This window comes from Pelobates fuscus, chromosome 4, assembly GCF_036172605.1.
Source record: "Pelobates fuscus isolate aPelFus1 chromosome 4, aPelFus1.pri, whole genome shotgun sequence".
NCBI classification, from domain to species: domain Eukaryota; kingdom Metazoa; phylum Chordata; class Amphibia; order Anura; family Pelobatidae; genus Pelobates; species Pelobates fuscus.
The window spans coordinates 152,197,827-152,225,374 of record NC_086320.1 but is presented as its reverse complement, the minus strand read 5'-3'; positions in this window follow the sequence as shown (position 1 = coordinate 152,225,374).

Sequence of the window (27,548 nt, the reverse complement as noted above, 5' to 3'; positions counted from 1 at the left end):
GGGCAAAAGTGGGATTTATTATTACCTTACTCATTGAGAAAGCTCTGAGATGGGCTAATCCGTTGTGGGAGAATGATAATCCATTAGTCTATAACTATAATGCCTTTGTAGCTGCTTTTAAAAGAACTTTTGATCCCCCTGGCAGGAGGGTCAATGCAGCCAGATTACTGTTGCGCCTTAGACAAGACAACCAAACACTTGTGGATTACGCACTAGAGTTCAGGTCTTTGGCGGCAGAGGTAAAATGGAATGAACAGGCCTATATAGACGTATTCTTAAATGGATTATCTGATGTAATACTTGATGAGGTAGCGACAAGAGAGCTTCCCGAGAATCTGGAGGACTTAATTTCCTTTATCTCTCGTATTGACGAACGTCTAAGGGAGAGACAAAATAGTCGAGATAGAACCGGTAAATCTTCCTTTTCACTAGCACCATCATTTCAAATTTCTGAAACCAAAAATCCACAGGTTTCAGAACCTATGCAGTTAGGCCTTACTCGTCTATCAGAGGAGGAGAGACAGTACAGGAGAAGGGAGGGACTGTGTATGTATTGTGGGGTCAGAGGTCATGTACGTTTGAGCTGTCCCAGTCGTCCGGGAAACGCTCGCACCTAAGTTTCTCTAGAGGACAGACCTTGGGTGTTTCGATTTTGTCCTCTACTCATAACTACAAAGAACATAGACTCCTATTACCGGTCTCTTTAACTTGGGAGAAGGGAACTTTAGAGACTATGGCATTGATAGACTCCGGCGCTGCTGAGAGTTTTATCGACCAAGAGTTTCTCACCAAACACACTATCCCATCCCAGTTAAGGAAGACACCCTTGGCTGTTGAAGCCATTGATGGTAGACCTTTAGTTGAGCCTGTGATTTTCCGGGAGACCATACCTCTTTACTTAACTATTGGTATTCTACACAAGGAGGAAATATCCCTACTACTCATTTCATCTCCTTCTGTTCCCATAGTCCTGGGATACTCCTGGCTTAAGAGACATAACCCCGTTATAGATTGGAGATCAGGGGAGATAGTTTCGTGGGGTCAGGATTGTCAACAGAATTGTTTAAAGAAAGTGTCACCTCTTTGTAGTGTCAACTCACTTAATAACGCTACCGACTCTACCAAAGTACAGATACCGTTCCTGTATCAAGATTTAAAGGCAGTATTTGACAAAGGAAAGGCTGATACCTTACCACCACATAGGCCTTTTGATTGCAAAATTAATTTACTTTCTGGTACCATGCCCCCCAGGGGTCATGTATACCCTTTGTCTACGAATGAAAACTTAGTTCTAGAGGAGTATATTCGTGAGAACCTAGACAAGGGGTTCATTAGAAGATCCTCCTCTCCTGCTGGGGCTGGATTTTTTTTTGTTAAAAAGAAGGATGGTTCTTTAAGACCCTGCATTGACTACCGAGGTCTTAACAAGATAACCATCAGAAATGTATATCCGATTCCCTTGATCACCGAGCTTTTTGATCGATTAAAAAGTTCTAAAATTTTCACTAAGTTAGACCTTAGAGGTGCTTATAATTTGGTGAGAATTCACGACGGTGACGAGTGGAAAACTGCATTCAATACTCGATATGGGCACTATGAGTATACTGTAATGCCTTTTGGTCTCTGCAATGCCCCGGCGGTATTTCAGGATCTTATTAATGAGGTTCTTAGGGAGTTTCAAGATGACTGTGTGATTGTATACCTTGATGATATACTTATACATTCCAGGGATATTGAGACTCACCACGGACAAGTCAGAAGGGTTTTACACAAACTCCTTCAGCATGGCTTATACTGCAAACTAGAGAAATGCAGCTTTGACCAATCCCAAACTACCTTTCTTGGTTATGTGATTTCTGGGGAGGGGTTTGAAATGGACCCGGAGAAGCTCCAATCCATATTAGATTGGCCTTTACCTAAGGGTCTCAAGGCTATCCAGAGATTTATTGGTTTCTCTAATTACTACAGACGTTTCATTAAGGGATACTCCTCTATCATTGCTCCCATCACCAATATGACCAAACAAGGGGCTGACACTAAGAATTGGTCTACTGAAGCACTTCTGGCTTTTAAGACACTCAAGGAGCTGTTTGCTTCCGCACCAATTTTAGTTCACCCTGATACTACACTACCTTTCCTACTCGAAGTTGACGCTTCTGAGACAGGTATAGGTGCTGTTCTGTCCCAAAGGTTGGGTGTAGATAAACCATTACATCCTTGTGGATACTTTTCCAAAAAGTTGTCAGGTACTGAAAGCAGATATGACATTGGTGACAGGGAACTACTAGCGGTTATAATGGCCTTGAAGGAGTGGAGACATTTATTGGAGGGTACTTTGCATCCTGTTACTATTTTGACAGATCATAAAAACTTATCCTATATTGGAGAGGCTAAACGACTATCATCTAGACAGGCTCGTTGGTCCATATTTCTCACTCACTTCAACTACGTACTCACATATAGGCCAGGTTCTAAGAATTCTAAAGCCGACGCCTTATCTCGCCAGTATGAACCTGCTGCCGTATCTGAGCCGGTTTTGTCCTCTATAGTACCCAAGTGTAACATTATTGCTAACACTACTCTCAAAGTCCATTCTCCGTTACTTGATCAGATAAGGAGCTTGCAGCATCTGGCACCTAGACTGACTCCGGCTTCCAGACTTTTCGTTCCTCCTGAACTCCAATTGGAGCTCTTACAGTGTCTTCACGAGAGTAAGGTGGCCGGTCATCCGGGTGTTCGCAAGACGTATTCTTTGATCTCCAAGGATTTCTGGTGGCCTTCGCTACGGAAGGATATTAAGGATTTTATCGGAGTTTGTGTGGTCTGTACTAAAACTAAACTACCGCATTCGCTTCCTTGTGGCCTTCTGCAGCCTCTGGAAATTCCTGGCAAACCTTGGTCCTGTGTGGCAATGGACTTTATTGTGGATTTGCCTGTTTCTAAAAAGCACACTGTTATCCTCACCGTAGTCGATAGGTTTACCAAGATGGCACATTTCGTACCGTTGCCTAAACTCCCGACTTCTCCTGAATTGGCGGAAATCTTTGCTAAAGAGATTTTTCGCTTGCATGGGATTCCGTCGGAGATCACTTCTGATAGAGGCTCCCAATTTGTTTCACGCTTCTGGAGGTCGTTCTGTTCTCAATTAGGCATCAAATTGAATTTTTCGTCCGCCTATCATCCTCAGTCTAACGGAGCTGCCGAACGTACCAACCAGAAGATTGAGCAATACTTACGTTGTTTTGTTTCCGAGCACCAGGACGATTGGGTCGGTTTGATTCCTTGGGCGGAGTTTGCGCACAACAATCTCGTTTGTGACTCTACGCATTCAAGCCCCTTCTTCATGAACTATGGCTTTCATCCATCTATTCTTCCCTCGGTTTCTCCTTCCCAAGGAGTGCCGTCGGTTGATGTCCATGTGGCCAATTTGAGGAAGTTGTGGGATCAGACTCGACAGATTCTTCTACACAATTCTGTACTGGTTAAGAAACATGCTGACAAACGTAGAAGGGTGGCTCCGAATTTTGTTCCAGGCGATAGAGTTTGGTTGAGTACTAGGAATATTCGTCTTAAAGTTCCTTCCATGAAATTCGCTCCTCGTTATATTGGTCCCTACAGGATCTTGACTCGAATTAACCCAGTGGCGTATCGTCTAGCTCTCCCAGCTACTTTACGCGTCCCGAACTCCTTTCACGTGTCATTGCTGAAACCTCTAATCTGCAACAGATTCTCCTCCACAATCGCCCCTCCGCGCCCTGTTCAGGTGGAGGGTCAGGAGGAGTATGAGGTTAACTCCATTATTGATTCTCGTGTCTCCCGGGGGAGAGTACAATATTTGGTTGACTGGAAGGGATATGGTCCTGAGGAGAGGAGTTGGGTACCACAAGAGGATGTTCATGCTCCTCGCCTTCGCAGGGCATTTCACTCCCGCTTTCCATCTCGCCCCGGCTCCTTCCGCCCGGTGGGCGTATCTGAGAGGGGGGGTACTGTCAGGGTACCTGAGGCCTCTACCTCTGAGAGAGGTAGAGACTTAGAAGTTTATCCATCCGGACGGCATGTCTCCTCGGCCCCTCGCGGTTCACTCGGTCTTGCTAACGCCGGCCGCGAGGGAGTCACTTCCTTTTATAACAGGAGGACCGGAGGTAGACGTCATGACGCCAACCCGGAACGTCCTGTCACTCAAATCTCGGGAGACGAATCAGGACTCGCCGGAGGCGTGTCTTCTCTCCCTAGCCAGGATACTTAACAGTGGCTCTCTCATTCACTCATTGCCCTGTCGTGGTTCTAGTCCGCCTAGTCACACAGTGCTTTGTTATTCTCTTGTCTTTTGGTTCCGACCCGGCTTTGGTATTTACTCTCCTGTCTTTCTGTTGTCCTTGACCCGGCTTGTCTCTCGCTTACCTGTCTTCTCGTTCCCTCGACCTCGGCTTGTCTCTGACCATTCTATCGTAGTTATACGTTAAGTCCGGCCATTCTAAGGACCGGTATACGTATCTGCTACTCTTTGTACTCTGCGTGTTGGATCCCTGACCCGATCCTGACAGGTACCTAATGAGTTTAAAGCTAGAGATGAGGTAGCAGCAGGGTTTGAATCCCTGGTCCCACTAATCACCGCTAATAAGATTGTCAACTGAATTAACTATATTTACTATAATCAGCAGCGGTTTGTTAATTACACCAGAGATGCCCTACAGGGCTTGGCAGAACAGTTACAATCCTCTTTCTCTTCCTGACTTGCTGTGTACTACCTTGCATACAGAAATACTTACAGAAGACAGTAGGACAAACCATTGATAACGCAACTCCCACATTTTTACACCAAGACATCAATGACACAGAATGTGACACACCACACACACCCCTCCAGTCTCACCAGTTCAAACAGACAACTTCTTTCCTTTAGGGATAGTGTAGGGATAGCGTCTGTCTCTACGGGCAGAAGTCTCTCATGGGAGAAGTAGTGGGTTAGCCACTGCGGGATACCCACAGAGTGAAGCGTTCGAGGCTTGTTAAGACAGATGAGCTGCAGCCAATTAGGGACATATTAGGGACAGTTATAGTTGTCTCTCTAGTAAATAGCCATTTTAAGGGGGGACTGTTGTGGACATGAAATATTATCCTAATTTTTAGTCAGTAAAATGTCTATTTACTTTCTATAGCTCTTGATCAGCATTTACCATTTTATATATGATTTACCTAAAATGGCCGCTAGGGCCAGGGAGTTTCCCTTAGTCATCAAATAACACCCTCACTAACAAGATGGTGCTGGAATCTAGGGGAGACCCGCAAGATGCCAGTGACATCACACCCGGTAGGACGAGCAATGAATCAGCCACTTAACCGCTAACCAATTATTGATGTATAATTCTATGTTATCTCTGACAATGCTTATGATGTAATTTTTAAGGGGTGTGCCACCCCCTCTAATAAACATTCCTCAAGCTTTTCATTAACCTGAAACTTGTGTCCGGTGTGAATTACTTCAGGGAGCGTGCACGCACTGTTTCTTTAATTTGGCCAGGGGCAGATACACAAAATAATCAATTTATTGATTGATTTCCACTTCATTGCCACTCTACCTTTGCGTTGCCCATACAATGCCACCCTCAAATTGCAGCCACAGACACAAACACACCAAAACCCACTAATGCACAGAGACACATACATTGACAAATACAGACATAAAGTCACAATATGTATCTAGCTGTGTATGTGCCCGAGAGTGTGTGTCTGACAGAGTATCCTTGTGTGTGAGAATATATGTCTCTGTGAGCATGTGTGCGTTTTTGTCTGGGACCGTATGTGTATGGGGTAGCTGATTTATGTGTTTATGGCAAACCTATGTTTCATGACTGTGTGTGTATAATGAATGCCTTCAACTGGTGACTGTGACAAAGGGTGGGGGGCTTGTGAGAGAGAATGAAGGAAGGTGAGGGTGAAGGAGGGTAAGTATGACATGGTTTGAGGAAGGAGTGTGACAGGGCGAGTGGAGGTAAGTGTGTCAGGGCAATTGTGTCATGGTAGGAGGGACGAGTGTGACCAGATTGGAAGGGCTAATATGACAGGGTAAGTGTGGCATAGTTGTGGGGAGAATATCACAGGGTTGCGGAGAAGGGTAAACATGGCATGGTTGGAGGAGGAAGTGTGACAGGTTTAAGGGGGTTAATGTGAACGGATGAGGGGAGTGTGACAGAGTGAGAGAAGATAAATCTGACAGAATTAGGAGGGTTAATTTGACAGGGTGATTGCGGCAGAGCGAGGGCAGGTAAGGGGGCGAGAGTAACAGGATTAGGAGTGGTTAATGGGACTGTGGAGGCATGAAGTGGCTGGCAGTGTGAGAGGGATGACAGTGTGAGGGGAGTATGGTGACACTACATTGCAGGGGGTGACAGTGCATGGGGGGCATGACAGAGTGTGTATGAGGGATGGTGACTGGTGTGAAGTGGGTGATAATGTGTGTGCGAGGGGGTTACAGTGTGTGTGTAAGGGGGGTGACAATGTGTGTGAGAGGCGGTGAGACTGTGTGGATATGGATGTGATACTGCATGGTAGGGGGTTGATACTGTGAGGGAGGTGGTGATAGTGAGAGGGGGTGATAGTGTGACAAAGTGGGTAATACTGTAAGGTGGGGGGGTGATGGTGTGAGGAGGGGTGATGGTGTGAGGGAGGGGGGAGTGATGGTGGTGTAAAGGGAGGGGGGATGATGAAGGTTTGGGGGGGGGTGATTGTCTGAAGCACTAAATACCTGTTTTAGCTCCCTGGTGGTCCGGTGGCCATGATATCTGGTCTGCAGCTCTACAGAGCTGCAGACCATGTATCTCGCAAGATCCAGTCAGAGCATTGCGGTGGTAACCTGTGGCAAAGCTCTGATTGGCAAGAATTCGCGAGACACATGGTCTGCAGCTCTGCATACGGCTGAGCTGCAGACCGGTGTCTGCGATGGGTGCTCTCCCGCACAAAGAGGCCTCGCACCCGGCGGCACACAGAGTATGCCGCCAGGCCCCTCATCGTTTCGAGTCCTCAGTCACTGACAGAGGACCTGACACAGTCTGCCCTAACGTGATTTAGGCAGCCGTGAGGCCCCAGCCAGCGCAAAGCCTTAGGTGGACGCCTAAACCGCCTAATTAGAGAGGCGCCTCCGCACAGATGTACACTGCCACAGAATACTTTGAAAAGTCTCCTTCAGCATGTCTAAAATGTGTTTACTAAAACTTAGTATGTGTTGCAATTGCCTACAATGCATTGTTGTTGAATGTCATTAAACAATAATAATAACTGGACTGGTTTGTCATATATACAAATGGCTAGAATATAATACCTGTATATTGCACAGTGAATATTCTATCACTGCACAATTGGAAACTGCAAGAGCCTGTTTATTATCCTGAACAACAGAAAATAAACTGCAATGTTTACATCCACTTTATATATAACTGCATGACCTCATCTAATGCACAGAGTCTTGACATTTGGAAATGCCAGTTCTGTAATGGAATGTATAACATTATTTATCAGCAGTTATTAATCTAATGTATACTACCCTACATCATTCGTGAAAAATGATCAAATATTTTGGTGATTTGATATTCTTTAGGCATCGCATTTCTTTCAAGTACTTTTACTATACTAATGTCTGCAAAAATCTATAATTTACCTAAATTTTAGCATCAATTTCATTTCTGTTCCAGGCATTCTGCATCCCAAATAGGTATTATGCACTTAATAATTATCCCATAACTGTACCTTAATGGACACTCTAAGCACCACATAATGAGGTCATCCCCTGCTTTGTCACTATTTCATTTTTTGCAATTTTGAAGTTAAATCACACAATATATGCAGCCTTAGCCACACATCCCCTAGCTGTGACACACACAGCCTCCTTACATACTTTCTGAAAAAGAGGTCTAATATTTTAGCCTCCTATATTACACAGGGGTTTTAATTTACAATTTCTTATCTCCTGCTCTGTTAATAGTCTGCTAGTTAGCATAACTTCCAAAGTAAACACACTGTGCAATAAGAAGGTGTGGTTAGGGCTTCATTAACCCCTATACAGCAGAGACCTGTGTGAAAAGTGATATTGCATGTGAATGATCTATACACCAACACAGCTTCATTAATCTGACGTTGTTTAAGTGCTTAAAGTTTCCCTTTATGTTTTTCTATCAAACATTTTTTTTCACCAAAAAGTATGCATTAGAAAAACCTATACACATCATGTAGCACCCCAGAGAGCCTCCGGTTATGTGCATAGACATAAGTATATAATAAATATGGTAATTTTAGAGTTTTGGTAGCATTATTACTGTCATTACAAATGAACAGTATGGATCACAATCTCTTTTTTATTTTTATTTTTTTTTATTCTTTTTTTTGGGTTGAATTCATAGATACAGAAATAGCAAAACGAGATGCATTAATGTAAGGTTCGTATAGCAATAGAAACAGTGTCTTAATATGAAGAATTCAATTGAACATTCTATTAATAGTTTTTTGTGTTTTCTGTTTTATCATAAAACTCTGTATTCAGGGCCGTCTTTAATATTGACCAGACCCTGGGCAACCATTTGCTTGGGCATACTAACACACATACACAGAGACATACACTGAGAGACATACTGACACACACAGACACATACACTGACAGACATACTGACACAGACACACATTGACAGACATACTGACATACATACACAGAGTCATACACTGACAGACATAATGACACAGACAGGCACATACACTGACAAACATACTGACATACACATACACTGACAGACATACTGACACACACATATAAACACATACTGACAGACATACTGACACATGCAGACACATACACTGACAGACATTCTGATACAGACACACATTGACAGACATACTGACACACATATATAGAGACATACACTGACAGACATACTGACACGCACAGAAATATACACTGACAGATGTACTGACATACACCCTGACAGACATAATGACATACACATACACTGATATACACACTGACCCAGACAGACACATACACTGACAGACATATTGACACAAACATATACACTGACAAACATACTGACACAGATACATGCACTGACAGATATACTGACACAGACACATACACTGACAGACATACAGACACATACAATGACAGACAAACTGACATACACACACAGAGATAAATTTACACTTTCAAACCCACCATCCAGTTTCCTACCTTGGAGTGTGATTTCCCCGGTGTCCAGTCTGGAGGCTGTTGGGATTTTGGGTGTGCCTCTTCCGACCCAGCCTCCCTCCTCCCTGCCTCCTCCGTCTCCCACGCGGCTCCTTTCCTTAGTGGGAGGAAGTGGCTTGTGGCAGTCACTTCATCCCAGTGCTGCCCAAAAGCAAGGGGCCTAGTCGCGCTGTTTAAGTGCCATAGCCTGTGACCAAGCCCCTGCTTACAAATGCGCACTGGGTGGCCCTTAGTGGATGGACCACCCGGTGGGCCTCTTTAGTGTCCAGCCCGCCTGTTGCGTTGGCTGCCTAGGGCAGTCTATAATATTAATAGGACCCTGGGCAAAGCATTGTCTTGGGCCTCCTGGACCCTGCCACCCCAATCCCTGGCATGCAATCACGCCTGTCACCCCAACACAGTGGGGGAACTAACACAGATGACACAGATACACAGACATATATACTGACAGACATACTGACACAAACACACAGACAAACATACTGACACACATATATTCACTGACAGACATGCTGACACCCACACACACATATGGACACACACCAACACAAACACTGAAAGACATACTGACACATCCACTGACATACTGACACACACAGACACAAACTGACAGACATACTGATACACATATATTGACACACATACTGACACACAGACACATACACTGACAGACATACTGACACACACACTTACAGGCATACTGACACACATTTACACACAGACACAATTTACACTTTTAAACTCACCTCCAATTTCTTACCTTGGATGGTGCCTTCCCTGATGTTCAGAGTGGTGGCTGAGGCTGTTGTGAGTTAGAAACGGGCACTCCCCATCTCTGCTCCCCTCCTCTCTGCCTTCTTGGTCTCTCCTGCACAAGTGTCACTTAGTGCATGGGCCACCTGATGGGTCTCCTTATTGTGCGGGCCCCAAGCTGGACTGGGAGCCCATATGGGAAACAAATTAATAGTTCAGGGCAGCAGGGCCCATGGAGCAGCTGCTTTGGGCCCCCCAGGAGTAACTCGGCCTGGGGCAGCTGCCCCATTTTCCCCACATTAAAGACGGCTCTGTCTGTATAATATGTGGAGTACATCTTGCGTGACAAGGCATTGACCATGCAGAACTATGGTTGGATAACCGGTCTTATCCTTAAAGGTCGTAATTACAGTATGTTCCAGGGCGAAAGTGCAGTTATATATTTTACGTCTTTGGCACTATATATATATAAATATATATATATATATATATATATATATATATATATATGTAAGGATAACAGGCTCTTGCAGTCACCTAAAGCCAGGGGATGGGGATTAAGGTCGGCACTATTGGCCAATCAGTCTTAGTGTGAGCTGGTTATGCTTGGAACAATGTGCTGAGTAAAACTGTAATTTATACAGTGAGGAGAAAAAATATTTGATCCCCTGGTGATTTTGAACGTTTGTCCACTGACAAAGAAATTATCAGTCTATAATTTTAATGGTAGGTGCATTTTTTTTTTTTTTTTTTTTATTTTGGTCGTGCATGAGTTAACAATCATATCTGCAAAGCCACAACAGCTAATACAGTGCGAGTATGGTACATTGATTTCTACAGACGGTATTTTAACAGTGAGAGACAGAATAACAACAACAAAAAATCCAGAAAAATGCACGTCAGAAAAGTTATAAATTGATTGCATGTCAATGAGTGAAATAAGTATTTGATCGCTTATCAATCAGCAAGATTTCTAGCTCCCAGGTGTCTTTAATACAGATAACAAGCTGAGATTAGGAGCACTCTCTTAAAGGAAGTGCTCCTAATCTCAGTTTGTTACCTGTATCAAAGACACCTGTCCACAACAGCAATCAATCAATCAATCAATCAGTCTATCAATCAGATTCCAAACTCTCCACCATGGCCAAGACCAAAGAGCTGTCCAAAGATGTCAGGGACAAGATTGTAGACCTACACAAGACTGGAATGGGCTACCATCGCCAAGCAGCTTGGTGAGAAGGTGACAACAGTTGGTGGATTATTCGCAAATGGAAGAAACACAAAATAACTGTCAGTCTCCCTCGGTCTGGTGCTCCATGCAAGATCTTACCTGGTGGAGTTTCAATGATCATGAGAATGGTGAGGAATCAGCCCAAAACTACATGAAGGATCTTGGTAATGATCTCAAGGCAGCTAAGACCATAGTCACCAAGAAAACAATTGGTAACACACTACGCCGTCAAGGATTGAAATTCTGCAGCGCCTGCAAGGTTCCCCTCCTTAAGAAAGCACATGTACAGGCACGTCTGAAGTTTGCCAATGAAAATCTGAATGATTTTGAGGAGAACTGGGTGAAAGTGTTGTGGTCAGATGAGATCAAAATCAAGCTCTTTGGCATCAACTCAACTCTCCGTGTTTAGAGAAGGAGGAATGCTGCCTATGAACCCAAGAACACCATCCCCACCATCAAACATGGAGGTGGAAACATTATGCTTTGGGCGTGTTTATCTGCTAAGGGTACAGGACAACTGCACTGCATCAAAAGGATGATGGTGGTGTATGGTCAAATCTTGGCTGAGAATCTCCTTCCCTCATTTTTGACAGGCTAGGGTGCCCCCTGACAGGTCAGAGAAAAACATGAGTGACATGTCTTCAGAACCTTTATGGAGTGTGTTCTCTGACAGCTATGAGCACTGCTGCCATATCGTTACCACTTTGCATTTGGAGAACTAAATCTCTTGGCACATTATCTGGTGCGCAAGGATACTTAGGTACTCTGTCGATCTGTCGATTCCAATTACTTTGCCCTGTTTTTGGGTAAGTAGAGCTACTAGTAGGCACCTCAGGAAATGTGGAAGTACAGCGGTCGGTACCTCTTCCAAGATACCCCATATTTTGATGTTGTTTTTGCACCTCCTTCGATGGTGGTGAAGCAGCGGTCACTCATCTCACTTTGCTGCTGGAGCCTCTTGACTGCCTTCCGTAATGTTGCAATCTGTAGTGCTTGGTCCCTGCATGCTGCTTTCACCACCACTAGTCTGCCCGATAGGCCCTGCAGGTCAGTACGGAGTAATGCTATATCCATCTGGAAACTCTACTGGAGGTCCGCCCGGAGCTCTTTTAGCACCGCAGTAGTCATGGAAAGTTGTCTTGTCCAGTAAGTTTTGGCGCTAGGCATGGAGTTACAGGGAAAACCTCTACCTTCTCCTTTGATGTGCAGATCTCTTGTTGTATGAGGCCATTCAGCTCGGCTGCTCCAATAACAATCTCTTTTAAGAATATGCTGAACAGAAAAGCATCAGATACAACCACAATTCTTTGGAGCCATGACCACATTTCAACACAGGTGAAGGTAAGACGGTTTCTTCTATGGTATATCCATCGCCTCTGCTCTTATCACCCATAGAGTGCGATTTTCTTCTATTAGCTGGTAGTCCCCCAGGAATTTATTTTTTGACAGTTTATCCAATCTACCAATTGAATTCTCAGACAGACCTCACGTTGCATCAGCACACTAACGATTTACAGTTGTATGATGTTAGTCTAATTTGAAGCATCATAAATGTGAGTTAACAATGCCGCCTGTGTCAAAAATACACCTAAATAATGTTATTGAGTCACAAATGCGCCTAAAAATGTTGCTTGTTTATCAATGGTGATTCCATGTAGTGTCACGGTAATCTGAGCAGCAACCCTAATCCTAACCCCACAAACCAAACCCTTAACTAAACATAGTGGTTACCCTTACCACAAATGGTAACCACTATGCCATAACTCTAACCTCTGCATCCTATGCCCTAATTCTAATCATAAACCCTAAGTACTAAAAGTGTCAATACTTGATCCTAACCCTAGTCACTATACCGTAAGCTCAAGCATCAATATTTTATTTTCAACGTTTTATTTGCAGGAAGAAATTAAATGTTTACTGGTTTGGGTTTTGAGATCTTGTGCAGCCTACAAGTAACCACCACTCCCCCAGCATGTCATTGTTAAAGTGAAGGATCTGTCCCTCAATCCAAATTTAAATATTAAAAATTCAATATCTGTGGTCATACATTGATAATCCTTCTACCCAGTATGCATGGCTAGAAAAGACCGACATGAAATCGCTTGTACAATAAATTATCTCGGACTGGAGATGATACTTTGATCAAACTAATAATATCCAGTATAATAGGAGGTAGGTGCTATATTTTATTGCATAATTTTATTTATTGGAATAATATCTACAAAAATATCAACTGTTGCCTGAGCTGTCTTTATTTCATAAGATTCACATCGAGGCTCTTACTAAGCTGCAAAGAAATGTACATTCTATCTCAAAAACAAATTAGTAGTTTTATCTTTATTTATTTATTGATCAGTGTATGCTTTTGTGAGACCTATTTGTTATAAAATGCTCTCAATGCTATGGTGCCAGTCTGCACTTTAGCTGTCTCATAATATCTTTCATGTGACTTCTGGGAGATTTTCCCAGTGACGTAATATACAGTCCTAAAGCTGGCTATGTCAACACCTGCATGAAAACACTTGCACGTATGCACACATGTGAAGCTGTCGAACATAAAGAAAAGTTTGACAATGATAAATATGTTTTTAGCTACAATATTTTGATCACCATATGTTACATTACATTAAAAACATCTTTTTATTAATTATCTTTTGCGTTTACAACATAACAATTAACTGGGAGAATTTAAGTATCTCTTTCAAACTGTTTGCTAAGTTTATGTTTTATTGCATCATTGTAGCATATTTTACGAGTTATACCTGTAATGCATTTACCACAATACCTGCTATTACTGGTGGCTAACATTTCTTGCTTGTTAATGTAATTATATTTTTACAAGTCTGTTAAAATTAGCTCAAAACATTAATTAATTATGGTAACCTGTCTCATGCTCTATAGAGTAACATAAAGGGTTATTTGTGGTGACAGACGTATCTAAAATAATGAGTATTATCCTCCACTGCTCTAATTATTCATAGAGTTGTACTGTATGCATATTTCCCCTCATCTAATATTACTGTTCACAGTTTGGAATGGGAATGTGGCAAAATTTACTCAAATAATTGATATACATTTTTCCCATTTTAATCAGTAATTGATTAAATGTAATAATGTGGATAGATAGTCCCAGCTTACCTGCCCTAAGATGAAACCTCTCTGCGATCTCTACTTCTTCAGTGTGTCATTCATGGTGCTGCCTACATTGCCACAGAACCCACCATTGCTCACAGTAGCCCATTTAAAAAGTTATCCTTGTGGAGTCATTCTGGAGCCAAACATTGCCTTGCAATAATTCATTAGAAGAGGTTTAACAGAGTGTCCTGTTATAAAAAGTGGTCTAAAGTTGGGCAGTCACCATGGAGACCAGTAGAACCAAGATGCACATTTCATGGATAACACATCCCATTTTATATTTTGCATGTACATTTATTTTATTTTTAAAATCAAACCCCCAGATCCCATTGCCATGCGGTGATTAGGTTTAGCCCAAGAGTTATTTTATTCGTGCGTTTTGATTTTTCTCTATTTTGATGTTTGGTGTTTTCCATGTTTCTTGGATATGTTTTGTCTTACATTTTTGGCATTCCTAATCTTGGTTTATTTCCTGACAATATTAGCTTCTGTATTCCTAGCTTAAGTTTGTGCATTTACTCCAATTACTTGTTAGAAGTTGCTCTAATTTTTACCTCTTTGGGGACTTGTTAAGACCGTCCAGTTTGAAGGACTAGTAATACACTTCTGTCTCTTGCCTTTTCACCTATATTGTGACACATCATACTCAATCCAGACCTTTACAGACATAATCATCTATAGAAAAGGAAACTTTGAGTTGATTTCTGTAGTACTGAAGAAACAATATGTGTTAACAGTAAAGAACCCCAACAGAGTACAAAGGTATTCAAGAACAAAATTGGAAAATATATTTACCATTTGAGCAAGATTGTTATAACTGCAATGGGGGAGATGTCAGCTCAGTATTAATGCCTATGATTTTATCTCACTGTTGACCTTGTCATATAATTATGTACTTATTATAAAATCATTTATAGAGAAGGATGTAATAGGTGCTCACTCCAATAAACAGTAATAAAATAGGCAGCGGTAACCAGTACAAGGGTTCCCAACCTTGTGACAAGAAGGATGCAAAAAAAGAAGAAAGGAACCGCGCCCCCGATGATAATTAATATATAAGATATACGTACATAAAAATTATCAACGATTCTTATAAATCCTCAGAAATAAAAACAGAGAGAAAACATCATAGTGTAGTATTATTGAGTAGAAATAAAATAATGGAGTGAATTAAGGTAATTTACACTCACATTTGGTAGAGCTATCCAGAAGCTCTACCGTAATTTGCTTGGACGGAACAATCCCCGTCTAAGGATCTATATCTCGGCGGATAGCTCCAAATTTCCAATGGTGGTGGTGTTATAAAAGGAATATAAAAAGAGAACTCCAATAGTATAGTATGTACTGATAAAATGAATAAAAATACAGATAGAGAATGTGGTACTCACATTTACTAGAGCAGAAACTTGCTCTAGTATAATCAACTTGGGTGGTATAATCCCCACCGAAGGATATGGTGACCAGGAAGTAAAATAGTAAATAGGTGTATATAGCTTTAAAATGTAATATTTAATAACAAATATATAAAACAAAATGGCTATATATAAAAGAAAAAGTCCCATTTTACGCGTTTCGCCCGTCAGTCTTCTTCAGAAAATCATTTAAAAAGTGTGACAAAACTATATACTTTATACCCCAAGTTACTTTCCCTGCATTCGGTAGATAAATCAACCGAACACCAACCACCTCCCTGGCTCATTAAGTTCAAAGAAACCACAGACTTAAAGCGGCACTGTCATGCCGAACTTACCTTTCCTCAATCTCTTCCTCTTCTCCCCCTCTCTCAGGATCTGTTCTCCGTTTCTTCCTGTCTGCTATAATTTTCTTTAAAATCATAAGACAAAGTAGGGACTCTTTGCCTTATGGAGGATTCCTTCGCTTGACCAGCTCTGACCAGCGGAGGAGCAAAGTGTGCTTCATTTCCGCTGGTCAGAGCAATTTTCCCATAATTCTTACCTTTCCTCCCTGTTCCCGCAATGCTTCCTGTCATTTTAGACTAAACTGCCGAATTGCGTTCTAACTGAATGAGAACAGTATGTTCGTTTGTTTTAGAACGCAATTCGGCACTTTGTTCGGATTGCAATTTCATGCGAATGAATGAAACTCAGATCCTATTCGTGCTGTGGCTGCATCTTGCAGCCACTTAGTAGATAACTCCCTAATTCCCACGGTATTAGGGAGCTATCTACTAAAAGGCTGAAAGACCTAAATTGGTCTTTCAGCCAAATTTACTAATACTAAGTAAAGATTACTTAGTATTAGTAAATTATGCCCCTGCTTGCTATACCGCGAGTAGGGGCATGTCTATTAAACAGTGAGCAGCCAGTGGCACTGTAAAAAAAAATAAACACCTATTGGCCCCCACCCCTAAACGATGGGTGGGGGCCCTAAAGTAAAATAAGGGGGAGACCTATTGTCCCCCCCCCCGGCCCCAGCCCCTGAGGGGTGGGTGGGGGCCATAAAGATAATGAGGGGGGGACCTACTGTCCTTCCCCCTGGCCCCCACCCCTGCGCTGTGGGTGGGGGCCATAAATTTAATGGGGGGGACCTACTGTCCTCCCCCTCTCCGGCCCCCACCCCTGGGCGGCGGGTGGGGGCCATAATGATAATGAAGGGGGGACCTACTGTCCATCCCCCCAGCCCCCACCCCTGGGCTGCGGGTGGGGGCCATAAAGATAATGAGGGGGGACCTACTGTCCTCCCCCTCTCCGGCCCCCACCCCTGGGTGGCGGGTGGGGGCCATAAAGATAATGGGGGGACCTACTGTCCTCCCCCCGGCCCCCACCCCTGCCCGGTAGGTGGGGGTCATAAAATGCAATGGTGGGGACCTACTGTCCTCCCCCTCTCTGGCCCCCACCCCTGGGTGGCTGGTGGGGGCCATAAAGATAATGAGGGGGGGACCTACTGTCCTCCCACTCTTCGGCCCCCACCCCTGGGCGGCGGGTGGGGGCCATAAAGATAATGAGGAGGGGCCTACTGTCCTCCTCCTCTCCGGCCCCCACCCCTGGGCGGCGGGTGGGGGCCATAAAGATAATGAGGGGGGGACCTACTGTCCTCCCCCTCTCCGGCCCCCACCCCTGGGCGGCAGGTGGGGGCCATAAAGATAATGAGGGGGGGACCTACTCTCCTTCACCTCCCCCTGTTCCCCACCCCTGGGCGGCGGGTGGGGGCCATAAAGATAATGAGGGGGGGACCTACTGTCCTCCCCCTCTCCGGCCCCCACCCCTGGGCAGCGAGTGGGGGCCATAATGATAATGAGGGGGGGACACAACTACTTTCCTCCCCCCCCTGGCCCCCACCCCTGGGCGGCGGGTGGGGGCCCTAAGTCAAATACACCCCCCATCAAAGGTGACTAGGGGTCCCCAAGCCCCTAGTCACCCACCTCCCCACCCAAATAAAAAAGCCCCTACCTACCCCCCTCATCCTAAAAAATAGTGAGGGGGGAATAAAATTACTACCCTGTAAAGTAAAATTAAACTTGCCATTCAACGTCTTCTTTTTTCTAAAATCTTAATTTTTCAGCCCCAAAAAAGGGCAAATAAAAATCCATTATACCCGTCGAACTTAAAATAAAATAAAAAACCAGAGTGCAAACAAAAAACCAGATGAAAAAGAAAAAACCCGAGCGCAAAAAAAATAATCCATCTTCACCCATGGAGGGCTCCGCGCAGACTGAGCTCCGCAGGGCGGGGGAAGGCTTATAAAGCCTTGCCCCGCCCTGCAATTAGGCTAAGAACACTCTAATTGGTGGGTTTAAGCCAATCAGAGTGCTTTTTTGTCATTTTACACAGTGTGGGAAAATTCCAAAGAACTTTCCCACGCTGTGTAAAATGACACAGAGCACTGTGATTGGATGGCTTGAAATCCATCCAATCACAGTGCTCTGTGTCATTTTACACAGCGTGGGAAGGTTCTTTAGAATTTTCCCACGCTGTGTAAAATGAGACAGAGCACTGTGATTGGATGGCTTGAAATCCATCCAATCACAGTGCTCTGTGTCATTTTACACAGCGTGGGAAAATTCCAAAGAACTTCCCCACGCTGTGTAAAATGACCCAGAGCACTGTGATTGGATGGATTTCAACCCACCAATCAGAGTGTTCTTAGCCTAATTGCAGGGCGGGGCAAGGCTTTATAAGCCTTCCCCCGCCCTGCGGAGCTCAGTCTGCGCGGAGCCCTCCATGGATGAAGATGGATTTTTTTTTTGTGCTCGGGTTTTTTCTTTTTCGTCTGTTTTTTTTGGAAAAAAAGAAGACGTTGAATGGTAAGTTTAATTTTACTTTACAGGGTAGTAATTTTATTACCCCCTCACTATTTTTTAGGGTGAGGGGGGTAGGTAGGGGCTTTTTTATTTGGGTTGGGGGGGGAATGACTAGGGGTTTGGGGACCCCTAGTCACCTTTGATGGGGGGGGTATTTGACTTAGGGCCCCCACCCGCCGCCCAGGGGTGGGGGCCGCGGGGGAGGACAGTAGGTGTCCCCCCCGTCATTATCATTATGGCCCCCACCCGCCGCCCAGGGGTGGGGGCTGGAGAGGGGGAGGACAGTAGGTCCCCCCCTCATTATCTTTATGGCCCCCACAGTCTATCTAGTGTGGGCAGATGGCGTGTCCCACAGGGACTTCACCTACCCACACAAAGATGGCGGCACCCTGAATATAGATTGGGGCAGAAAATAAAGATTAATAAATAGGTAATCTGGGGGGCTTAGGGGCATTTGGGGGTGACTAAGAGGTCAATTGGATGTAGTGGAGGCGGGAGGGGGGTTTAAAAAAAAACGGGATTCGGCATGACAGTGCCGCTTTAAGTGTTCTACCTGTGGGGCTGCCATTCGTATAACTGAGCAACACGTGCTGGAGAAAACGGCGGCCGTCTTGTCGCACGAAAGCAGGCAGCGGGACTTGGTTGTTAAGTGTCTGGAACACCAAGTCGAACACTTGACCGTGCGAACACTGGTCAAACTTCACAAACGCCTGCTTCATTCCACCACAAGCCAGGTGGAACTTGGATGCTCAGATCTAAGCTATCCGGGGATATAATATTTGATGGGGTTCCACTACGTCTTATATGTGTTTTTATGTAAATATAATATTTAATGTTTTTATGCAGAGACATCCTTACTAAGAAATTCATGGGCATGTTGGGGGAGTGTTATGGGCGTGTTTGACTGTATCTCTGATGTGTATAAAAACAGTCCATCTGGCCAGAATAAAAGATTCCTGTTGTACCCTTTGTCAAGTCTTGAGTGATGTTTGGGTATGTGACTGATGAACTGCTGGATTTACCCGTATGCAACTTGGATTTCGGTAAAGGAGGAATCAGCGCTCCAGGCTCCATAATCACTAAGCATACGAACGAACGTGTATACGAAATACCAAGCGTTCGTTACAAAAAGTATGGCCCTTCTCACCACTCACAGTCCTGTATTTCTTCATCCTCAAGTTAGAATCCATCCAACCTCGACAACAATCATAGGCTGAGGTTACCGGGGCAGGTTAGCTTGGACCAGATAGTCAAGCACTCTCCATCTATTTTAGCATGTTCTTTTACTTCACCTTGTATTAGTGGCTTGCTGTGTATGGCAAAAAAAAAATGCTTTGAGCAAATAAAGTATGTCATCATCAGGGTGACCAGATTTTGGAAATAAAAAACCAGGACACCCATTAGCGATACATAAATTATAATGTGAAAAGGTAGAATATTGGCAGCTGTTATGATAACTATAATTTACAAACTATGAGAATATTTAATTGCATTTACATACCTCATAAGACTGCTTTAATGAACATTGCATTCTCAGAACCATGTATTTTGTGCCCCTCTGTGTCTCTTTGTCTTCCACAACCTCTTTGTTTATCTCTTTCTTCCCCTACCCCCTCTGTGTCTATTTGTGTGTGTCCCCACTAGTGATGTCGCGAACACGAAATTTTCGGTTCGCGAATGGCGAACGGGAACTTCCACAAACGTTCGCGAACCGGCGAACCGGGCAAACCACCATTGACTTCAATGGGCAGGCGAATTTTAAAACCCACAGGGACTGTTTCTGGCCACAAAAGTGATGGAAAAGTTGTTTCAAGGGGACTAACACCTTGACTGTGGCATGCCGGAGGGGGATCCACGGCAAAACTCCCATGGAAAATTACACAGTTGATGCAGAGTCTGGTTTTAATCCATAAAGGGCAGAAATCACCTAACATTCCTAAATTGTTTGGAATAACGTGCTTTAAAACATCAGGTATGATGTTGTATCGATCAGGTAGTGTAAGGGTTACGCCCGCTTCACAGTGACAGACCAAACTCCCCGTTTAACGCACCGCAAACAACCGCAAACAGTCCATTTGCACAACCGCAAGCTCCCCATTTGCACATGTTTTAGTGCAAACTAGTCTAACTACTAATATAGTTGAAACATGCTACTTTTATTCATGCCAGACAACCATGCAGGCAAGACTAACAAACATGCCAGGGCCAATCATAGTTAACCACCTCAGATAGTAACATGGCTCCCTCTATATACAGAGTAAACATGGCTCCTATCTTTATACAGAGTAACATGGCTCCCCTCTATATACAGTGTAAACACGGCTCCTCTCTATATACAGAGTAACATGGCTCCCTCTATATACAGAGTAACATGGCTTCCCTCTATATACCGTGTAAACATGGCTCCCTCTATATACAAAATAACATGGCTCCCTCTATATACAGTGTAAACATGGCTCCTCTCTATATACAGAGTAACATGGCTCCCCTCTATACAGGGGCGTACCTGGAGCATTTGGCACCTGGGCGGATCCTTTATTTGGCACCCCCTCCCCAACTTTGAAATGTAAAAAACAACTGCAATTTTTTTTAAATGTATGTTTATGCAGTGTGTGTATATTGTGTGTATAGTGTGTGTGTATAGTGTGTGCAGTGTGTGTATAGTGTGTGCAGTGTGTGTATAGAGTGTGCAGTGTGTGCATAGTGTATGCTGTGTGTGTATAGTGTGTGTGTATAGTGTGTATGCAGTGTGTGTAGTGCATGTAGTGTGTGCAGTGTGTGTATAGTGTGTATGCAGTGTGTGTAGTGCATGTAATGTGTGCAGTGTGTGTATAGTGTGTGCAGTGTGTGTATAGTGTGTGTAGTGTGTGTATATTGTGTGCAGTGTGTGTAGTGTGTGTGTATAGTGTGTGCATAGTGTATGCAGTGTGTGCATAGTGTGTACAGTGTGTGCATAGTGTGTACAGTGTGTGTATAGTGTGTACAGTGTGTGTGTATATTGTGTGTATAGTGTGTGTAGTGTGTGTATAGTGTGTGTAGTGTGTGTATAGTGTGTAGTGTGTGTATAGTGTGTGCAGTGTGTATAGTGTGTATGCAGTGTGTATGCAGTGTGTGTACAGTGTGTGTAGAGTGTGTGCAGTGTGTGCATAGTGTGTGTGCAGTGTTTGCAGTGTGTGTAGATTGTATGCAGTGTCTGCAGAGTGTGTATAGTGTGTGTAGTTTGTGTATAGTGTGTGTAGAGCGGCGGGTGGGGGCCCTAAATGAAAATCCCCCCCTCCCCCATCAAAGGTGACTAGGGGTCCCCAAGCCCCTAGTCACACAACCAAATAAAAAAGCCCCTACCTACCCCCCTCACCCTAAAAAATAGTGAGGGGGGAATAAAATTACTACCCTGTAAAGTAAAATTCAACTTACTATTCAACGTCTTCTTATTTCTAAAATCATTTTTCAGCCCCAAAAAAGGCCAAATAAAAAGCCATCATACCCGTCGAACTTAAAAATAAAATAAAAAACCTGAGCGCAAAAAAAAATTAATCCATCTTCACCCATGGAGGGCTCCGTGTCAGTGTTTATCAGGGATCCTTAGGATAGGTGTCAATCCATATCTGCCAATTGACCCTATTCTGCTCTGTGTCTGTGTCTGGAGGGAGTATCTGCAGTAACACAGTGTCTGGGGGGAGTATCTGCAGTAACACATGGTGTCTGGAGGGAGTATCTGCAGTAACACAGGGTGTCTGGAGGGTGTATCTGCAGTAATACAGAGTGTCTGGGGGGAGTATCTGCTTGTAACATTTATATGCACAAAAAAAAAAAAATAATAAATTGAAAAAAAAAATGGTTGCAGCTTCTGAATTAATCTAAAATGGATGCTGTCCAGTAGGTGGGAGGGTCTGCTAGGGAGGGTGTGCTGCTGATTGGCTGTAATGTGTCTGCTGACTGTGAGGTACAGGCTCAAAGTTTACTCAATGATGAGGAATAGGGGGCGGACCGAACACCGCATGTGTTCGCCCGCGGTGGCGGACGCGAACATGCTATGTTCGCAGGGAACTATTCCCCGGCGAACAGTTCGGTACATTACTAGTCCCCACCTCTGGGTGTCTTCCACCAGCCTTATTTTTTTACATATTGTGCTCCTTCTCCAGTCCGTCTTTTTTTTGCCATTTCCCCAGACCCTCTGTGTCTTTTTGTCCTTCTTTGTAAAACTGTCATGTCTGGTAACTCTGGTCATCATGCAAGATACAGGCATACCCCGCTTTACATATACTCACTTTAAGTACACTCGCGAGTACAGACATTCCCGCGCCTCTTCTGTCTGCGAGTAAACAGGAAATGGAAGGTTCTATTCTCGCCCGGAGCAGCTCATTTCAGTGTCTTTGGTGCAAGAACCTTTCACACCATCTGACATGGCACAGGTTAATCATCTCAAATTTATAATATCTACTCCTAACTGAACATATATATTTTCTTTTCTGCCCATACATTGTCCATATTCTCCAATCAGCTGCCATCCAGTAAAAAGGTTTACCCTGCCATTTTCTATAACTATGACTTAGCAGCTTAGATGCACTAGCCACAATTCTGAGGATTCAAAGTGAAACCATAAATGCTTAAAGTGATGAAGAGGTGTTTCTAAACAAAGTGTGCGAATAAGCTGCTAACAAATACAAATTGGCACTGTATTGACAGAAAATGGCCCAGTGGGCATTTTTATTTTTACTGTTTCTTTTAACTGAATAAAAGCCCACTGAAAATCACTAAATAAATCACTGGAAATAAAATCACTGGAAATCTGCAGTTGCAGTATCAGTTATGCTTGTAAATTACTATTGCAAAGCAATACATGCAATGGGAAGTGAAAAAAGGTATTGCTTCACTTTAAGTACATTTTTGTTTTACATACATGCTCTGGTCCCATTGGGAACTTAAAAGTGGGGTATGCCTGTAATTCGGAAAAACTGCCTCTACCATTTGGCATACACGGTTACTCACTTTGAATTCTTACTTTAGTGAATAACATTACTAACGACTAATGTTCATAAATTGCAGGTTATGGAGTACAATATAATGTTTAAAGATATTCTCTGTTGCTCTAAGACTGTTAATGTATAATCATCGAGATGGTATCTTCACTCTTTCTTAAAGTAAGTACCGTACTTAAGGTAAACATAAATATGTCTTATATTAACCATATAACCTTTAACTTATCATTAAACATGTTTTCACAACAAACTGCCATCATTGACCTTTGCTATGTTGACACTAATGTTTGATAAACTATTTATTGGGTAATACTGGGTGTTTCCAATGTTTTTTTTCTCATTATTACCCACTACTAAGGGCATATGTATTAATATTATTGGCATTTATATAGCATTAGCTTATTCTTCAGCGCTTTATAATATTATAAAGAGGGAATACATTATAAATGAGATAATTACAAATTGTTACAGAATCAATAGGTTGACGAGGACCTTGCTTGAAGGGGCTTACAATCTACAGGAAGTAGGGTATAAAAACACAATAGGGAGGATAGCATGAGTGATTCCAATTACTGGGTGGGAAAGTAGCAGAACTGGAAGGGGAGTCTTGAGTTTGACCGAGAGACAGGTTTGTGAAATTACAGATTGAAGACTAGGTAAGAGCCTGAAGTGAAGCTACCCAGGGGAATGCCTGTTAGTATGAATTAACTCTTTCAAGCAGGGTCCTCCTGCAGAATAAGCTGGCACCACATAAATGACTAATCCAGAGAAGATAAAATCACATTGGAAATATCCCGCTTGTTGAAAACAGTTTATCAAACGGAAGTGGCAACATAGCAAAGGTCAGTGGTGGTAATACAGCCATATATTTACATTTCAAAATAGGCTTTGTGGTTATTTGTGAATACAACATTTTTACATTAGGTCACAGAGTCATTTTATTCACCTCGGCACATTAACAAGATTCAGGCTTAAATGATTAAGTAAACAACTGACGCCCGACATAAAAAGCATAGGCCTGACTTTTGAGGTCATTATTCATTTATTCCAAGCTCTGTGTGAAGCCAGGAGCAGCACACAAGCCGAATAGTTCCATTGCTTGCTAGCATCATTTTATTTTTCTGTTAAAGTTCCAACAGACCTGCAAAACCAAGATACTGACATGAGAGCTGTCTTTTAGAAACATACGTTAAAATATTTATACTAATTACTCTTGCAAGTGAACTAGGTCAACATGCTCTTCGTGACCTTTGGCAAAACATTTTTTCCTTGTGTACAAAGAACACTGTAAATCCTATGACGCATAATACTTCAGCAATTATGAGTTTGTTTAAACAGCAATGATTTTTAAAATGTACCAGTGCTAAATATAGACACTTTCTCCACCTTCTATTCTTTACTTTGTGAGCGGTTAAAGATATGACTTAAGTTAATGTAAAAAGTAACAATAAACGTTCTTACTTTTCTTTCGCAGACCTGGGAGATTACATACAAGTTTAACGTAAAAAAAAAAAGATAAATCACAAAAGGATATTTATTAAATAGTATATTGCAGTGAACTGAAAACCGAATCGCAAAATTCAATTAAAATAATCAGCTGAGTTGGAGAATTTTTCCAAGTTGGCAATTTCGGCCTGAGGTTTTCTACTCAGATTGACATTCGCTGCACAGTTTAGTGAATAAAGCCCATAGTTCCGTTTTAAATTTGACACTATGTAACTCCAATTACCAAGCAGCAGAAGTGACAACCAATTTCTACTGGAGTAATTTATTCACCATCAAATTTACAAGATTTTATGTCCCATGGGCCCTTGGTTCAAATTATAGATAAACAATTAAGAAGGCAGATGGTATGCGAATACAAGGATGAACTATGTCCAGTTACTTGCAATACACCCCTTACATCATGGGTTCTTTAAAACCAGTCAGTGAATCATACCTGCAAATACACACGTGTGCGCCTAATGGTCACAAATGAGGGATGTATTCAGAACAGAGCCCAGGTGATTAGATATATTCTCTATGCCAGGGGTTCCCAACCCAGTCCTGAAGTACCCCCTACCAGTACAGGATTAAAGGATTACCCTGTTTTGTCTAAGCTGTTTTTGTTTTTTATTATCTAAAAACACCTTAGATACAACTGGGTAATCCATAAATATTGGACTGTTAGGGGGTACTTGAGGACTGGGTTGGGAACCCCTGCTCTATGCCAACTCCATGAAAACCTTTTTTTTTTTTTACAAACTTAGATGTACACAGGAATTATCGGACATTCCTTTTAGAAATGTAAGATATCACCTGGGAACTTCATTGAAATATCATTTTGATTCTTGTAACCATTGTATTTTTTTTTTTTATATTCTTTATTTTTCATGCAATAGGGTTAACATACAAGCCTGCAGTGCCATAACAGCATCAACAAGCATATTAAAGCTTACATTGCTATAACATAGTTATATTGCACATTTTTCTTTTTAAACAGGTAACATTTGTATGGGCAGCCAGAAAAGAGTATGTGTAACATTGTTTGTGCTAAATATGTTAGTGAATAATAAACGATTATAAGCTGTGTTATTCTTGTAGCAAGAGTGGGTTAGCATAATATTGAGATTGTGCTTTTTGCTGTTCTTCCTAGGAGCAAGTACATGTTTACGAAGTTACAGAGTGATGCAGTAGTGGAGTGTAGGCTACTCTCGCTGTCAGTAGTGCAGTGTGAGTTAGGTATTTTTAACAGCTTAACGGGTGTGATGAGAGTTATATTCACTGTATGCTCGTGGCAAGTTGATAGAGCCAAAAGTAAAATTCCACTGTGTGTGATAGGTTATTGAAACAGCTTAACAGTAGCGATTAAGGTATGTGTACTGTGCATGCCTATAGCGAAGAAATAATAAGAGGTCAGTGCATAATAGAGTATGCAAACAACCGAACAGTAAACTAGCTAGCAAGAAGGCTAACTCAGGGGCAGGCACTGGTTGAGTGTACACCCTCTGTTAGGAAGATGGTGTAGCGTCCATTTTATGTGCCGTGCAGTTCAGGTTATGTAGTTTAACCGATCCCCGTCTGCCTCAGTGCCGGTGTCTGGCGTGGTAGCCAGTGGGGGTTCGGGTGCGTAGCGGGCCAGGTCCCCTGTTTCAAGGTGAGTGCGTCAGGTGCCTTTTGTCCAATGTGGGGGCCATGCTGCTCGCATCGGGTGGAGGCCTCCGCTGAGGTTAGTGGATGGGTGTAGGGAGGTCCCCCCTTGCTCCCTAGTGCCTGTTGGTGACCGTATCGGGCTGATTTGTGCTCGGGAGTCGGTGGGCCATGGTATGTTCGCTCATGAGGCATAGCGAGCTTCGTGGGGGGAAGGGGGGATTTGGGCTGATAGTCCCAGGTTTTGTCGCTGTTTCGTCGGTGGACTCACCGCTGGTGGTCTGATGCTGACCCGCTGAGGTGTGTGTCTGGTCTCTCGCCTTCTCCTCCCCGCCTTCCATGCTGTAGTGGGGTCCCTTCCTGGGGCAGCAGGCTGTAGTGTGGCAGCCCATGGGGTGGGTGTCGATGGTGCCTCTGCTGGAGAACTCTTGTGGGCTGAAAGCTTGGCCCAGAATTCGGCCAACAGGCGGTCTAGCCGTTCTGGGAGTGGTGGCAGTGGGGGACTGCATTCTTGCTGGCACGTGGCGTCTGCCATATTGTGCTGCGCCAAGCTTTCAATGCTGGTGCTCTTGGGTTGGGGCCTCACCCCTGAGTCGCGAGCCGTGTGCCGGGATATCCCTCACCGGCGGGGGGGGGGGAGAGAGTGTGTATCTGGGAGACCTCCAACTTGGTTGGCTGCAGGTAGCAGAGGGATCGGCCGCTTCCCCCGTGCCGTCTGAGTAGGCCTATGGGCCTCACGTCGATCCCCGGGATGTCTTCGCCTTTTTGGCCGCTTGTTTGTTTCCACCTTGTCTCCGTGGTAAGCTCTCGTCCCAGAGGTCTGGGAGCAGG